Source organism: Dermacentor variabilis, chromosome 8 (genome assembly GCF_050947875.1).
Source record: "Dermacentor variabilis isolate Ectoservices chromosome 8, ASM5094787v1, whole genome shotgun sequence".
Lineage (NCBI taxonomy): Eukaryota > Metazoa > Arthropoda > Arachnida > Ixodida > Ixodidae > Dermacentor > Dermacentor variabilis.
Genome location: NC_134575.1, coordinates 53626772 through 53642261, shown reverse-complemented (window position 1 = coordinate 53642261; position 15490 = coordinate 53626772). Strand labels below are relative to the sequence as shown.

Here is a 15490-nt window from a genome sequence, read left to right as displayed (position 1 = left end):
TGCAGATGCGTAAATTTGCGGGCGCTGGAACTAAAAATAAAATAAAAAAGCGATAGCTAGGGATAACGTGTCGAGACAGGAAGACGGCGTCGCGTACATTTAGAGCAAACGGATGTAGCCGATACTTTGTATATATATATATATATATATACGTAGAAACACTTGGAGCGCTATAAAGACACGGGACGTAGAAGAGGAACACACTCGAGACACGCAATTTCTAAGTCCCGTGTGTTTACTGTGATCCAAGGTTTTCTACGAATGCCTTACCTACAAGCCTACCTGTCCATCCTTCTATACTCTATATGTAGATGCGATAACGAGGAAAAGATAGAGCTGGGGAGGTCGTGCGCAATACGCATACGGCAGAGAACCGGTGGTTCATATTAGAGTTACGGAGTGGGTGCCAAAGAAAGGGAAGCTCAACGGAGAGAGAGAGAGGGAGGTGTATAAGGAAGGCAGGAATCTGAACCAGTCAAGAGTCTGGTTGGCTACCCTACGCTGGGGGAAAGGAGAAGGGAAAGAGAGATAGAGAAGGAAGAGAGAGAGGGTATGGAGAGCTGCACAGACTGTCATTGAGTCAAGGCCGCTCGCGCAAACCAGTCGGGGACGGCAAAGAAATAATAGCTTTAGGTGCTTCGACGGGATTAGGAAATTTGCAGGGAAGAACATGGCGGTCCGCCGGCGCGAGGCAGGTGTAATTGCAGATCTCTGGAAGAGGCGTTCGTGCTAAAGTGAACATAAAATACGGCCAACGTTGACCCCAATGATGATGATAATGATGATGATGATGATGAAACTTACTGATGTTGCTCAGCTCGGTATTCCAACTTCAACTCTGGAGCGCTCAAGAGTCCTCGCGACGCCGCCTTCGAGAGAAAGGGAAATGTTCGAGGAAAGTCACGCGACGTTGACGCGTCGCTGACTTAAGCGGAGCGGGAGGAGAAAGCGGCCGCCGCGACAGGAACACACAAAAAAAAACAAAGCAAGTAAAAAAAGAAAGCTAAGAAGGGAAGAGGAAAGAAGGAGGAGGAGGAGGAGAAAGAAAGAAAACGAAAGGGGAAAAAGAAAACGCGGCCACGGCTGGTTGCCTGTGCCACGTGCGTACGAAAGCATTTCACTGCACCGCATCGCATTGGACGCACGGCTTCGCAGTGCGACCCTGATTTGAGGACGAGACAAGGGAACGTGCAAAACGACTCCTCGGCGCACCTACCCTGCCTTCCCGGCTGCCTGCCAGCCGTGCTACCGCCGCGCCCCGATCTGCTTTTTAAGACCACATGCGCGCGCTCTCGCGCGCTCTCACGCGCTCCCTCGGAGAATGCGATCGGACGCGGAGGGGGTGGGGGAGATGGAGGGAACAGGACCGCGTCCAGAGAAGGCGACGGCGCGTAGAAATACGTTGCGGGAAGCCGGTTTCGCTGTCTTTCATCGCTCTCTCTCAACTTCACCGGGCTTTCGAGTTTTCTTTCTTCGGCCGCAGTACATGAGGCCGGTTTCCATTGCTTTATTTCTGTCTTTATCCTCTAATTCTTCATTCAGCCTCGTCTAATTATTTCCATATCTCATTCGTTTTTTTTTCTTCCTCTCGTTCCAAATTGCATTCAAATATTTCCTTTTTCATTCTTTCTTTCTTCAATTCATTCTTTCTTTCTCCATCTATTTCTTGTTTTCGGGAAATTATTTCCTATTCGGTTCTAATTTTCTTCCTTGCTCCAAATTTTACTCGGTTCTTGCATTTCTTCTGCTTTCTTTCGATAGTAGCAGTTCATTTTTTCGTCGCTTGCATTCTTTCCTTTTTTTTCCTCTACTTCCTTTCTTCCTTGTATCTCTCCGAGTTGCTTCCGGTTCACTGCTGCATTTATACTGCCACACGAACAAGCAGCAGAATAGCAAGAACAAGAACAAGCAGCAGAATAGCAAGAACAAGAACAAGCAGCACAATAGGAAGAACAGGCAGCAGAATAGCAAGAACAAGAACAAGCAGCAGAATAGCAAGAACAAGAACAAGCAGCAGAATAGCAAGAACAAGAACAAGCAGCAGAATAGCAAGAAGAAGAACAAGCAGCACAATAGCAAGAACAAGCAGCAGAATAGCAAGAACAAGCAGCAGAATAGCAGTCAGGCACGAAATGCCACACACAAAGGAACGGTCTCCTGCAGGCGCGGAATCTTCGTCTTCTGCTTCGCCGTTCTTGCTGGGCACGCTACGGTGACCGTCTGCTGGCTCAAAACACCAGATGGCAATACGTTTTTTTTTATAATTTTATAATTTACCGTCTTTCCTTTCAAAGATAGAGGAATATAATCTCTTGCGGGGGGGGGGGACCACTGGCGTAGCAACAGGGGGGGCCGGGGGGCCGTGGGCCCCGGGTGCAAGAGGCCATTGAGGGCGGGGGGGGGGGGGGTGTCATATACATCTGAAGACACCCCTCTTTCCGCTGGCTACACCCGGGGAGGGGGGTGACAGAAGACCTATGGGCCCCGGGTGCCAGACGACCTAGCTACGCCACTGGGGGGGACCATACCGCTCACCGCTACACATCGGCAGCTCGCGGAAACTGACGAATGTGACTGCGATTGCTACGGAAGATACCCTCAGCTACTTTGGTTGTCTCTCAACATTCGATCCGCTCGTTCAATCTTCATCGTTGGTCAATTCATTTCCTGCGCGCCGTGTCACTTGCGAGTGGGCATCCGCCACTGTAACATCGCTCTGGTTCGCGTTTGTGCCGGAGTTTACGTTGGCACTCCTTTCGCTGCTACATATACAGCCGCGATTCGACCCCACTCCCCCTCTATTGCTTGCAGCCACGTTATTGCCTCGTATGGTATTTACTGCGCAATTTATATCTACAATGTCTTGTTTGTCTTTTTGTTTAGTTTTTTTTTTCTCCTTATTAGTAAGGCGAAAGAAAGCCTTATACGTCTCATTAGTCGATCGTCCTCAAAGCACGAAAGCCTCAAAAAGGAGACGAACCCTTGACTTTGTGCGAGTCGAACCCGCGACCTTCGGTGTTAAGGAAGGCGAAGCTAATTAAGGCACAGTTAATTAAGACAGACTTATTTCAGGGAGTCGGACCGACAACCTTGGGTGGGAGTCAAACCACCGAACTTTGGAATTAAGGGGGACGACTAAGCGAATTAGGAGGATGAGTAAGCGAATTGAGAGGGAGGACCAAGCGAAGTAGACTGAGCGAATTAAGGGGGATGTGTGCGTCACGTGTCCGTCTTTGACGCATCGGCACTTGGGCTTTCGTCTTCAAGTCGTCTTAGGGATAACGTAAGAGACCGTGCGAAGTTTTATTATTGTTAGTTTCTTTTTTCTTTGCTTTCTGACATACGTTTCTTTTTCATTTTTCTTGCTTGCCCCTGTTTTTCTCCCGCATAGCACTCAGGCAAATTCCAAAACGTTTTGGAAGCCGACCGCTGCAACCGTCTCTGGAATCTCTCTCCAGGTGAAATTCCTTTTTTTCTTTCTATTTTATTCTTTATCGTTTACGTTCACAGGCGCTGCTTTCGTTTTCTTTTCTTCTTTTTTTTAGCTTTTGTAACATGCGCAACTCCTCTGCTCCTCGCGAAGCCCTCTCCCCCAGCTTTCCTGCTCTTGCGGGGATAGGGCGTTGCCCTACAGTGCACACGTGACCTATAAAGGGCCACTTGATGGAAAAAAAGAAAGAACCTACAAACAACGCCAAAAAAGAAAGAAACGAAGGAATGAAAGCGGAGCAAGCTTTCCCACTTATCGCTGCATTGGAAGCAGCCAGCGAGCGAGCTTCGGAACGAAGCGATCGTCGGCGTGACGGCCTTGTTTTACCTTTTGAGAGACGGCCTTGCCGAGCAGCCGATCATTCAAAACGCGTGCTGCACGAGGCCGGCGACGAAGGGAGAGAACGTCGGGCGCACGCGATCTGCCTCGCGGGTGAGTCGCGAGTTTTTTTTTTTTTTCTCCGCACACCACGCAATAACGACGCCGCCGCCGCCGCGGTTTCGAGGAACTCGAAACGTGACCGGTTCCTGCTCGCGGCGCGGCCGACCTAGCTTAGCGCTACAGAGGCCTCCCTGCCGGAATGTACGCACCTCTTCGGCGATGGAGCGGCGAAATGTTTCGGGAAGGCAAACCAGAGAGAGAGAACCTTTTAGTCAGTTCACGTAACGATAAAGCATTGTTTCAGAACTGTAGGAGCGGAAATGAGGTTGACCGGGAGATTGACCGGGTTGACCAAAGGTTGACCGGAGAGATCTGGCGCGTCCGGTATCCCGGTATACGCGAGGGCGCGTGCGTAATACCGGGTTACCGGACGCCGGTAGCGACATCTTGTGAGGCTTCGTCTAAGCGCAATGCCCTGCAGATACATTTTCGCGTTCCTTGAATGTTCTTGTCGCAAAACGAACAAACATTTAAAAAGGCAACGCGTTCACGATTACCCCATCGCCAAAAATGTTACCGCGGAAGTGTCATGGAATACGCATTCGGTTACCGCGACATTAGCGCTGTGTCTGGGTAACAAAAGTTATTGGGGCTCACGTGCCGAAACCACGATCTGATTAGGAGGAACGCTGTAGTGGGGGGTTATTCTGGAATAATATGGGCCACCTGGGGTTCTTTAACGTACACCTTAATCTAAGTATGCTGGTGTTTTGACATTTCGCCCCCCGTTGAAATGTTGCCGCCGTGGCCGGGATTCGATCCCGCGACCTCGTGTTTGTGGCCGCTAAAGCAACCACGGCGGGTGTTTGTGTGGTTCAGCTATGAACCAGCCGTTGGTGCGACCGATCCAGTCGCTCACGTTTACGCATCCGCTAGCCCGGTAATCTGCTTGCGTAACACCAGACACGGGGGGGAAATGAAGGTCAAGGTGTCATTGCCTCACTTTCGCGGCAAAACCCCAGCGCCTCGACGTAACTTTGACGTCACAAATATCGAAATAGTTTTGCTTGCATTTGGGTCGTTGTGGAGCAGTGAACTTATCAAAAACTTCCTAGTCTCACAAGGACGACTTGGTGCACTAGCTGGTCACTCTTTGGCCCGTTGAGAATACACAACGGTCTTTGTCTTTGCGAATAAGAAAGCACAATAAATTTGCACCTAGGAGACGTTGTCAAAAACTAACGTCGTCACAGTCAGCTGGCGCGGAAAGTTCAAGGCTGCTTCGCCATCTGTCTTTGGTCTTTTTTCTTTTCTTTTAGTGCTTTATAGCTTACCAAGCCTATTCTCACGCCAAGGGTGGTTATATATATATATATATATATATATATATATTACAGAAGAATTTTGCTCATACATCTTGAATTTGTTTCTTTTTTCTATTTGTCTCTTGAAAACGTCACCGGATCGCCGGCCTAGCTTAGGTAACAGAAGCGCTCCCTCTCCCTAGGAGCGTCTCTCTGTTACCACATCTGCCCCGATGCCTTCACACAGAGCTGAAAAACACGCCGCGCGGCAAGCGCATATCTCGACCACATTATCTGGGCATGCCCCGCCGCACCGCACACGATCCAACACAGCACGAATGCTACATTCAGAATCACCACGCCCGTAGCAGCGGGAGGCCATGCTGCTCAGTGAATGCCCGGAGGATCAAATCTGGGTTGTTCGCGGCTGGCCGACGCCGCCGCCAAGACTCAAGGTCTGGCCGCCGCCTGAGGAAGGGAGGCTCTGGTGGGGCTGGTCTACCGGCCGCCCCCCCCCCCCCCGCCTACCTTGACCCCAGCAAGGACTTTGAATAAAGTTTTCTCTCTCGCTCGCTTTCGAGTGGAATAAGCGTACGAAGAAACAGTGAAGCCAGAAAAGGAACAGGAGAAACTAACTGTTACGCTTAACTGAATTAAGTGCAGGAATGATAAGTTAAAGAGAATTAGACTCAGGAGAATTAGAATTAGAAACGAGAACTTGCCTCAGGTGGGAGGGGAATGACGTCTTCCGTATTATACGCGCGCCGTGCGTAAACAAACGTGAGAAACGTGGTAACGTATGACGAGTAACGCGTAACGAAGGTAAAGGAGACACATTGTAACAATGACTTTGCGATAAGTTCTAGAAGAGAAAGAAATGACACGTCAGAGAAATGCAGGCTGAAATGTCCCACAAACAGTGCAGACAGGGTACGGACAGTTCGACGTGCCACACAAACGGAAAATGCATGCGATGCCGTACATATCTACAGTGCACATACCTACAATGTTAGCGCGTAGGCAGGCGTAACTACAAGCTACTTAACTAAAGCGAACTAAAGCAGCCAGCCGCTTGTCGGTGTGACGGTGAATAGAAAGCGCGGACCCCCACCTGAAACTAGACTAACGTCGGGGCCGGGCGAACGACCAGACGAATGCCCACGTCTCGCTTCATTTACAACTTCATAATTCTTTTGATTGGATCAGCGCACTGACGTGTGCCGTCCAAAAGCTGCACCGCGGCGAAGAAGAAGAAATGCCTTTTCGCATAGTTTCGGATTAACGTAGACCACCCGCCAGAGTTCTCATTAAGCCCCAGCCTCATCCCCTCCGAATCGGAACATGGCCGCCGCAATAGCGGAAATCGAGACCAAGGTCTCAAAAAACGCGACGAAGCGGTAGCTCGAAGAGGTGTGCCAGTTACTCTCTCCAATCCTTGCTCTACAGTTCCTGGAACTTCCTCGCACCAAACCACCACAACTCTGAACGCAACTAAACCCGCTGTATATAGTCTCCATCGGAATCTGCCCTGATTCTAAGTCGTTTTATAATGCTTCTCTTTGAACCATTCGCAGTATTTGTTTTCTTGCTTCTTTTTTTTTTCATATATGTCAAATAGCGATGCGGAAGAAGCATCGCCTTAAATAAATGTATTTCTTCTTCTGCGACTTCTTCCTCATCGTCTACTGCTTCTTCCTAAGTCACTTCGCCCTTCCATCTAGCGGAATCGAAACTTCAGTATAAGGGCTCCCATATAGCGCCCGCGATTATACTCGACCATTCACCTTTCGTGCCTGTTCGTCGGTATCCTTCGGCGAAGAAGCAGAACACAGTCTTGGGATTCGGGTTCGGTCTAAGCCTAACGAGAGCCCCCCCCCAAAAAAAGCGCGAATGCGGCTCCTCGATGAATAAATCCGGCACGACGAATCGCAAATGCACCACCACCACTGCTGCCTTACCGCTGTGACGAATCAGAACTAAAAGCAAAAAAACAAGAAGAAAAAGAGAAAGGGAAACAAGGGAAGACAAAGGAAACGGGAAAGCAACGAGTCTCATCGCCGACAGCATCACCACTGTGACGTGTGCGGAAGTACATTATATCGGCGTGGAGACCGGGCAGTTTTTACGCCCGTCCCAGGTGTATAATTTCGTGCAGCTTATAGTGCCGACCTGTAGAAAGTACCTCGAGGCAAGGCGAACTAGAAGAAAAGCGAGACAATCTTGCGTTTCTGTTGCTGCTGCTGGTGTTGCAACCGAGTCGAAGAATCCGGACTCGGCTCCACCGCACTTGACGTGTTCAAAAAAAAAAAAGCGAGAGAACGACAAGGTCGGGCCGCAGGGCACTGACAAAGCATTGCTTTTTGACCTTCTAGTACCACGCTTTGAAAGCTCCTGTGTCTGGATATTAAAAACACACACACACACACACACACACACACACACACACACACACACACACACAAACGAATAAAGGGTCGGACGTTTTGATGTTCCATGTTAGCCTACTGGCGCACAAGAACGCAAGCACGGTTTGCCTGCTTCTTGTGTACTGTCCTTGTGTTTTTCGCGCGGCAGTATGCGAACATGAAAAACGAGGGGAAAAAAGCACAAGCAGCAGGGTTGGAGTCGTTTTTCGGTGGCATAGCCGACCGACAAAGCACACTTTCCTGCCACCTCGCCAATGATAATGATTAACACGATTATTATTATTATTATTATTATTATTATTATTATTATTATTATTATTATTATTATTATTATTATTATTATTATTATTATTATAGGCATCCACCCCTTCTTTTGATTAAATAAAAAAAATAAACACACCCGCCGTGGTTGCTCAGTGGTTATGGTGTTGGGCTGCTGAGCACGAGGTCGCGGGTTCGAATCCCGGCCATGGCAGCCGCATTTCGATGGGGGCGAAAACACCCGTGTGCTTATATTTAGGTGCACGTTAAAGAACCCCAGGTGGTGGAAATTTCCGGAGCCCTCCACTACGGCGTGCCTCATAATCAGAAAGTGGTTTTGGCACGTAAAACCCCATAATTTCTTTTTTTAAATAGACACCTCCGAAATCTCTCGGGCATATGCGTTCTTGCTTCCTCCTAGTATGAATTGGTAAGATCAAATCGCGCCTCAAAGATGCAGGCAGCCGAGTGCGCCGGCGAATGTGCCACTTTAATATTTTTGATAGTTAGCCGACACAAGTCCTCTTGCCGTGGTGTCTCCTCTTTCCAAATTTTGCGCATATAGCAATCGGTCATTGTAGAAAGAACCAACTAGCACCTCAAGACATTCTAATTCTCCAGTATACTCATTCATCCCGCGGATCTCGGAGGACTGGAATTTTTGCCTTCCCGGTTCAGCGGCTTCCATGGAAAGAAATGATTATTTTTTTTCCTGGGTTGTTAGCCAACACGGTTAAACTGCGAACCTTCTTTTGTCGCTGCAGTTCTGAATTCTTTACCACCATCCTCACAAACGCTTAGCGTCCTTGAGGATAGAAATAAATGAGGAAAAAAAAAAGAAGGATCAATAAAAATAAGTTAAACCCCAGCGTCTCTGGAAGGTAGAGTGTATTCTGCGACGCCTAAGAGATCAACTTTCTTCGACTCTTCCTCCACCCCTTGTCCACGCTCTTGAGATCTACGCCATTCCTGCCCCACGTTTTCTGTTCATCCCCGTTCCTCTCAGCCTTTCCTCAAAACTAGTGCAAACGAACTCGCAGTTCAATCGCAGGATAATCCCCCTATCGGCGCCCTCTCCCGCAAGTCCCTCCCTCCCCCCTCCCCCGACCTCTCCCTCCAGCTCCGCGGCGCACCCTCGCCCAATCGCCACCCCTGTCATACGGCAAGCAGGCGCGCCGTGTAACGTCGTCGAATTGGAACAGCCCGCATAGCAGACTGCCGCTGCCCTACCGCCGACACCACCGTGGCGTCGTCTATCTCACGATCACACGCACGAGTCGGCCGCCTCGTTCCTATAGGGGTCACTCAAGTGTGCTCGCGCGTCAGCTAGTTGCGTGCATTGCGCGTGCGCCGCACTTGCGCTGCGTGCCTGCGTAGTTGGGGGAAGGAAGCCAGCGCTGCAGTTGTGAAACTGCAATTTTTTTTTTCTAGAGTCGAAGTATAAAGAGCCAGCGGCGCCCACTGTGTGTATGCGTGTATTTTGCGGTCATATATGTTTTTTTTTTCTCACGTCGATCCCAGGAGACTCGGCCAACTCGCTGTGGCTAGCCAGAAAGTTGCTCCGCGTCGTATAGCACGTCCAGTGGACACCGTGGTAGGAAGGATGATGATGATCGTATGAGCATACCCCCTCCCTCCCCCCTTTTTTGTTTTAAATTTTTGCGTGCTGTGGTGGCACATGTCACCGAGCTCGTACTTTTGATTCGTGAAGTACCCCGTGACGCAGAAAATCCGGCGGCGGCGGCGTTGTCGCTGCAGAAAAATCGTCCCGAACCACGCAGGCCCTCTGCCTGGCGCATAGGCGTTATTGAACTGATTGATTTCTCAACGTAAAATGGGTCAGAAAATTCGTAAAGTACGGCTTACACACAAGGTATACAGACCTGCCAGCATCGTATTGTAATTTGAATATATGAGAAAACATAATTCTGGCACGCGGGAACTCAAGCGCGAACTCATTTTTCCAGCTGCCGTTTGAGGTCCGTTTAATGGCCGCACACGCTGGGCGTGGATACCAAGGGGGATCTAGTGAGTGAGTGGGTTGTTGTCGTCTTATAATTTAATGAAGTGTGTTAGAGACATGTACTGATGAACGCTATTGCGTTCCACTCTTAAAGGCGATGCTTAAGCGTCCTCTAAGTTGTTAAGGCGAAAGCCTTATATCTCTATGTTTCAAGGTCGCGTTGTGAGGTACAGAAAATATAACGTGACCCAAAAAAGGCCAGAAGCGAAGCAAAGCACGTCCAGTCATGTATGAAAAATGATAAGTGATTAGAAATTTAATTATAGATTGATTGTGATTGAATTAAGGTGTATTAGGGAGAATCAGAGTAGACTAAAGTGGATTAAGGTCAATTAAGCTAGATTAAAGGCGATTAAGCTAGATTAAGCTTGACTGATGACGATTATGGAGAATTAGGGTGTACTAAGGTGAATTAAAAAGAATAAGATGGATTGGGGTGGATTATAATGTATGGAGGAAGGTTAAGGTGGATTAGGGTGGTTTAGGGTGACTTACAGAAGGCTTTACAAGGATTTCATCTTGGCGTCTCTTAGGCGATATCTAAGGGCACCTGGGACATCTTAAACTTGCTAATGTATTTAAATAATTAAAGAAACTGTCATACACTAAGCTATACGCATTACTCATATATGCACTGCCCCCTTCATTGAATGCTTTCCTTCCTTTAAGCCACCAACATTTAAGCCATCCCTTACTTATAGTATCCACCGCCGGCTTCATTTACATATTTCCCGGCCCTAGTGGACTTAAAAAGCCCATGGCCACCGCCACATTCATTTACATTTCCCCTACGCTGGCCATAAAGTCCAAGCCCTCGGGCACACTGTTTCCACGTTCATTCCCGGCAGTCGCGACGCAAACTTGGTCGTCGACTCCTTCACTGGTTCGATCACGTTACAAATGCCGCCCATGCGAACGGTTAAAGCGCGGCAACATCATGGCGCAAGGATCCTGGCAGCGCGTCGCGAAGTTAGTATCGCAATAAGGCCAATAAGGTGAAATCAAATTATTATCTTGCGCATGTGAACTAAAATTTATATAGCGCTACAGACATGAATGATTAAATATCTAAATTTTACAGTAAAATTATGTAAGTATAGAAAGCAAAAAAGAACAATTTCAGCATGCAATTCTTTTTGTAGTGTCTGTCGTTGCCGTCGCCCAGCGAAATAGTAGTTCATGCCCACTACGGCCATATATATAATGCAGGCCGCACACACACACACACGCACACGCACACACGCACACACACACACACACACACAAAGCTTGCTGCAGCTTCCACACAAGGTAGTCGCAACTGCTGTAAGACGACAGAATTCTTTTGCTGGGCGCCTTTGATGTCAAATAATATTTTTTTATGCGATTTCGAACTCTTACCCCAACTTGGCGGTTTATACACTTCTGGTAATTTATGGCAGAAGAGTCAACGTCTTCCACTAGGCAGATGCTGGTCGCTGTCTTGGCGAGCAGACAACATGGGCAACTGGCTACCCAACCGAATGGACAACTTGCTACTGGCTGCTGCTCGGCCTAATAGGCAAATTAGGCGAGTATCGCGCCACTGGGTAATGTGCCCGAACAGACAACTTCGGCAATGCGCATACGATGTTGTCATGCGCCCATTCTTGGCCGGGTCCCCCGTAATCAATGTGCCAAGGTGAACACCAGAGGTATGTAGTCTTAAATATGTTAAATCGGTAGCGTTCCATCCGCAACAGGCGCCTTCGCGTGGACCGTGGCATCTTGATGGATCGCTGTTGCAATGAAGTAGGAGCAAACATATAGGGAAACGGGGGGTTGCGCCGGAGGTTTAACTGTGGCTCTGCAATTGAAACAAGGTATACCATTGTCGTTGTATCATTTCGGCATTCTGGATGGCAGTGAGACTGCCACTTCTTGTGTCTGGTGACGTGTACGTCAGGACACGTGACTTACAAGTGGCACGGGGATATGCACCAGGTCGCATAAGAAGGCTGTCTCAGACATTGACGATCTTCTTCAATGGTTTCTGTCACAATTCTTTCTTTTTTTCCTTCTTATTACTATAGCAAATTAAAGAGAAAAAGATACAGTTAATTCAAAGTTGGATTTTCTCTGCCTATTAATATGAATGTCCATTCCCTGTGAAGCGGAATTCATTATACGTTCAGTCGGAACGAGGTTTATACTATTGTACCTAGGAATCAATCAAAGAAAAGTGCAGCTGGAGACGTCCTCGGATTACAATATAAACTGGGCTATGCAAATTTCCCATCGTCTGTAGACGAGAGTCTACGGCAGTGTAAGGTGTATGTAAACTTCCTAAAGACGAATATATAGAAATTTTCTACTGACAAGTGTCGATGGGAAGCGCAAGCACTGTATGTAGACTGCGCATAGACCATTCTAAGAAACTAGCTGTTTGATGCGTACAAACAAGATACGAAGAAACTTAAAGAGCATTAGCCTATACAACCTATATAGCGCAGTACAAGAGAAGTGTTGATGACTGTTTATACACCACTCTATTGGAATTGTTTAACGCAGTCTATACAGACGAGTCAATAAAAGTGACTGTAATAAGCCTACACACTGTCTCTAGGCTAATCAATAGTAATTTCCTGTAGACCAAAGTCAGCAAACATATGAAGCCAGGAGTGTCCATAAAAGATTCTATAGAATTTGGCTACATGCAGTGAACGCACAATAAATCGATAAAATTAAAAGGCAATCACTCCATAGGCTCTCAACAGATCGCTATGTGAGAGCCATATAGGACTGTCTGTAGGAAATGTCCTATCCAAACTATGTGCACAAGAATCGATTAATGTGCACAGTCATGCACTATCTAACGATCGCTCTATACCAGTTTTGTAGAAACTGTCTTATAAACTGTCATAAGAGGAGTTTATAAACAGCCCAAGGTCAGAATTGAACAGATTATCGGCAGACAGAACGGTAGAACGCAGAGTTCAGCCGGTAAGGGTATTGTGCTTCTCGTTACTCGTCCAGCTTGTGTAATCGGCAATGGAAGGCAATTGAACTCCAGAAATCCTGCGAGTCCTTGCGTGCAAGCAGGCGAAGTTCCCTGGCCGCGTCCGATCGGGCCAAAGGTATTGGACGCGTCTGGGTGTCTTCGTGGGCGGACCGGGCAGCCTTGTCGGCTAGGTTGTTGCCGACCGATGCCTCTTTTCCCCTTTCTATTCGTCTTTCACCGACCCCCAGTGCAGGGTAGCGAACCGGGTTCTCGTCTGGTTCATCTCACTGCCTTTCCTGTCCTTGCTCTCTCTCTCTCTTTCTCTTGTTGATCGTACGTCCACATTTCTTGCACCCGAGCTGACAAAACCACGATAGTACGCAAATAAGTCTCAACTGCCTGTAGACCGTCTATAAAGTGTATAGAAAAAAAAGGAGTGTCTTTAGATTTCTCCTAGACCGAGTAAAGAAAGAGACAGAGGAGAGGGGAAATGCAGGGAGTTTAACCAGAAGGGAAGGTCCGGTTTGCTACCCTACGCTGGGGAAAGAGGGGAGGGGGGTAAAGCGATAACAAAGCAGAGATAAAGAAAGAAAGGAGCACAGACATACAATCGCAGTCGGTCACTGTCGCCGCATACTGTCATAGACCGAGTATATCCTTTACTGCGGCAAGGCGAGGAGGCGTCCGTCAAGACGGCGGACCACGCGGGCCGCTTCTCTGCACGGAACTAGCGCGCCCTGTACGCGTGGCGACCGAAAGGAAGCGGCTCGAAGGTATATATATAAACGGGGAGGTGACGTAGGTACGGGCGACGGGTGGGTGCAGCGTTCCAACAACCCGGAAAGTAATGCGAACGAAAGCGTGAGCTCGCAGCGGCTTTCGCAGGTTGTCCCTTTCATTGCCGGCGAGCACGGGAGTCGAGTAGCACCCGTCCCACTCCCCCCTCTCTCCCTCCTCGCCTCCGTTTGTGTGCGCGTGCGTGCTCGGCAAAGGAAAGCAACAACTTGCATCCGAAAATGCAAAAACTCGGCCCCCGAATGCGCTTCGACCGGTTTGCATGCCCGTAGCAGAACCCTTGCAGAAGTCTACACGTGACTTTCGTTTGACAAGACCGATTCGGGGGGCCTTTAACGTCCCGGACCGACGCTGGGGCTAGGAGAAAAAAAAAAGAAACGCCACGTCTAAGTCAGGTCAAGCCACGTTTATTTTCCTTCGTCACAAGGACGGAACCGCCGCATAGAAGCTGCTGCCACCCGCCGCGCTGGCTTGGCGGCTATGGTGTAGCGCTGCGAAGCACGAGGTCGCGGGATCGAATCCCGGCCGCGGCGGCCGCACTTCGATGTGGGCGAAATGAAAAAAAAAATTCCGCCATGTGCCGTGCATAGGGGAACAGGTAACTAAGGATCACCTGGTGGTCAAAATGAATCCGAAGTCCCCCACTACGGCTAAGCTCATAATCAAATCGGGGGTTCTGGCACGTAAAGCCTCAGAATTCATTTCGCAAGCTGCTTGACGGAGCTGGTGCCGCTAAGGTTTGACGGCAATGCACAGCGGTTATACACTTGAATACTAACTACCACAACAACAGCATACTTCCGTATGCGCGCACTGCTTGGATGGCCACCGATATTAGGTGTCACGGATGGCTCCTGATAAATTTTCTCCGCGAGGGGTTCTTGAACGCGCACGGAAAAATAAGGTCCAAGCGTTTTCTTTATTCCAAACCCACCAAAACGCAGTCGCCACGGCGAGGACTTCGCACCAGCGACATCGTGCTCCGTAGCAGAACGGCATAAGAAGCCCGCCGCCACGGCGGGTAAACTCCTATCGAACATTCAATTGCACTTCAATGGAAAGGACACGGAATACAATAAAGAATCAATAGGAACTCAACAGACATTTCCGAACGAGTTTTGTGCGGGTTGCTCTCTCTGCTTGTTCGCCATGCGTCGCTCGCTACACTTCGCGCAAACTGGATATATATATATATATATATATATATGTGTGTGTGTGTGTGTGTGTGTGTGTGTGTGTGTGTGTGTGTGTGTGTGTGTGTGTGTGTGTGTGTGTGTGTGTGTGTGTGTGTGTGTGTGTGTGTGCGCGCGCGTGAAGCTCGATTTTATGGCTTCTCTAACGAACAATTATTGAACGCATACAACATCTCAAAAGAAAATCTTTAGAGTGTCACCAAGGATTTTCGTAAGGGTAGGCTCACATCGCTATGCGTAAGAGCAAGTGGGCGATCCCCACCGTTGGTGATTGGTGTACATTCAGTTACGGTGTACGCGCCAATAAAAATAGTGCATCCGAGATGGACTAATGTGGCACGGTTATTAATTGAGCTCATTACATGCGTAAACGCACGTGACTTGAAACACAAGCGAAATGCAGCCTCTAAGCGCACATAAAGCAAGGAGGACCGCCCGCGTGAAACTTCTCCCACAACAGGCAGCCCGCCTAATGAGGAGGAAACTCATTTCAGTGGGACTTGCTTCTCGCCATGTTGGTACGCGTTCATCTTCGAGGAAATAACGCAATAACAGACGACACATAAGGTCAGACGACAGGACAGGTGCCAATAAGAAGTTTGTTACTTGTTAGTGGCACTTTTCCTATCTTCTAGTCCTAAACGACGTCATGTCTTTT

At 48.5% G+C, this 15490-nt stretch overlaps 1 protein-coding gene across 1 annotated transcript in view; it reads right to left on the bottom strand.

The window, feature by feature from the left end:
• dimm (basic helix-loop-helix family member dimmed) overlaps positions 1 to 15490 on the bottom strand; it is a 564311-nt gene that overhangs the window by 391471 nt on the left and 157350 nt on the right. The gene's annotated exons all lie outside the window — the stretch shown is intronic.